This window comes from Mandrillus leucophaeus, unplaced genomic scaffold (assembly GCF_000951045.1).
Source record: "Mandrillus leucophaeus isolate KB7577 unplaced genomic scaffold, Mleu.le_1.0 Scaffold3, whole genome shotgun sequence".
Classification (NCBI taxonomy): domain Eukaryota; kingdom Metazoa; phylum Chordata; class Mammalia; order Primates; family Cercopithecidae; genus Mandrillus; species Mandrillus leucophaeus.
The window spans coordinates 10704431-10706841 of record NW_012103142.1 but is presented as its reverse complement, the minus strand read 5'-3'; positions in this window follow the sequence as shown (position 1 = coordinate 10706841).

Below are 2411 nucleotides of genomic sequence, written 5' to 3'. Positions count from 1 at the left end.
TGGTCTATGGGCTGACTAGTAAGACTCTAGTGTCTGATTTCCCTCAGGACATTATTATATATTTAATATTTCTTCCACACGATACTAGGAGGGCAGGAACCATGACTGCTTGCTCATCACTGATCCTAAGGGTCTAGCACCAATTTCTCGATTTTGGCACTATTGATACTGATACTGGTGGCAGCTAAAGGCCTCGTGTTGCCATGTAGCTAGTCCAACCGGAAAGACTGCCATGGGCACAGGTCACTTTCTGATGAATAAGTGTCAGGACAACCCAGTATTCAGGGTCACACACTGAAAGAGGGAGGCTCATTCTCTTTCAGCACCTCACCGTGTGTCTTTGTAAAGAGGCAAAATACAAAGGTCATCAAAGTGTAAGACATTCACTAACCGGTAAACAAAAAAGCAAAAAGTTAAATGTTTTGTAATTTTTCCTGTCTATGGATAAAAGGTAGAGTCTGTGGTATCAATAATATTAAAGGGAGGAGGAATTTTAGGGTTAACAATACTCCAGCCGGGCCCCGATGGCTCACACCTATAATCCCAGCACTTTGGGAGGCTGAGGCGGGCAGATCACTTGAGCTCAGGAGTTCAAGACCACCCTCAGCAACATGGCAAAACCCTGTCTCTACTAAAAATATAAAAATTAGCCAAGCATGGTGGCACATGCCTGTAGTCCCAGCTACTTGGGAGGCTGAGGCACGATAATTGCTTGAACCTGGGAAGCAGAGGTTGCAGTGAGCCGAGATTATGCCACTGTACTCCAGCCTGGGCAACAGAGCCAGAATCTGTCTCAAAACAACCCCCAAAAAACCAGTACTGCAAGGCTGAATGGGATTGAGGCCAGGATTCAGGAAATGGTTTTCTACTGCCAGCAGATGGTGCTAGGAGAATACTTATTCTCAGCGCCAACGCCATTACTCCACCAGACTGACACAGGGAAAAAGAAAAGAGCCCCACTCTTAAACAATTATTCACTAACTGAATATGTGTTTACTGAGCATTGAGCATGTGTCCTAGATCTTGTTTTCAAAGTGAGGTTACTGAGGTCGGGTGTGGTGGCTCATGCCTGTAATCCTAGCACTTTGAGAGGCTGAGGCAGGCAGATCACCTGAGGCCAGAAGTTCAAAACCAGCCTGACCATCATGGTGAAACCCCATCTCTACTAAAAATACAAAAATTAGCTGGGTGTGATGGTGCATACCTGTAATCCCAGCTACTTGGGAGGCTGAGGCACAAGAATTGCTACACTCCAGCCTGGGTGACAGAGTGAGACCCTGTCTCAAAAAAAAAAAAAAAAAAAAAAAAAAAAATTCCAATCGTCTTGTGAACTTATCTCTTCTTCATCATGTACAGTTGGGTGGCTGTTGGGAGGATACCAAATCCGAACGTTTCCCTCTAATACTTAAAGTAAAGGAGTCTTTGGAAGATCTTTTCCATTCTTTTAATCACCCTATTGGGAGTGGGTATGAGATGCTAAATTTCTCTGTGATTTTGAATTTTGAGCAGAGTGATGATGGAACAAAGTATGAGATTTGAGACAAAACTTTTTTTTTTTTTTTGAGACAAAGTCTTGCTCTGTCGCCCAGGCTGGAGTGCAATGGTACAATCTTGGCTTACTGCAACCTCTGCCTCCCGGGTTCAAGCAATTCTCGTGCCTCAGCCTCCCAAGTAGCTGGGACTACAGGCATGTGCCACCACACCTGGCTAATTTTTGTATTTTTAGTAAAGACGGGTTTCACCATATTGGCCAGACTGGTCTTGAACTCCTGACCTCAAGTGATCTGCCCACCTTGGCCTCCCAAGGTGCTGGGATTACAGGTATGAGCCACTGCACCCAGTTGGGGGGCAAAACTTAAGGATTTCCACCTAAGAAGACCTCCTAGAGTTTCTTTGTCTCTATTCTTCTCAAGCCTGGTGGGTTCTTCAATGTTTTCTTTAATTCTTATTCTCCTTACAAAGTCCCTTTATGTTGGTTAACTAGAATAATTTTCTGTTGTTTACAACCAAATAATCCTGATTGTAATACTCCCAAACATTTGGGATACAGAATAGGGTGTAAAAAATGTTCCCAGATTGTGTGTGTGTGTGTGTGTGTGTGTGTTTGAGTTTTTGAGATGGAATCTCACTCTGTCGCCAGGCTGGAGTAGAGTAGCACTATCTCGGCCTACTGCAACCTCTGCCACCCGGGTTCAAGCAATTCTCCGGACTCAGCCTCTGAAGTAGCTGGGACTACAGGTGCACATCACTATGCCCGGCTAATTTTTGTATTTTTAGTAGAGATGGGGGTTCACCATGTTGGCCAGGATGGTCTCAATTTCCTGACCTCGTGATCCGCCTGCCTTGGCCTCCCAAAGGGCTGGGATTACAGGCATGAGCCACCGTGCCCAATCCCCAGATTGTTTTCCTTT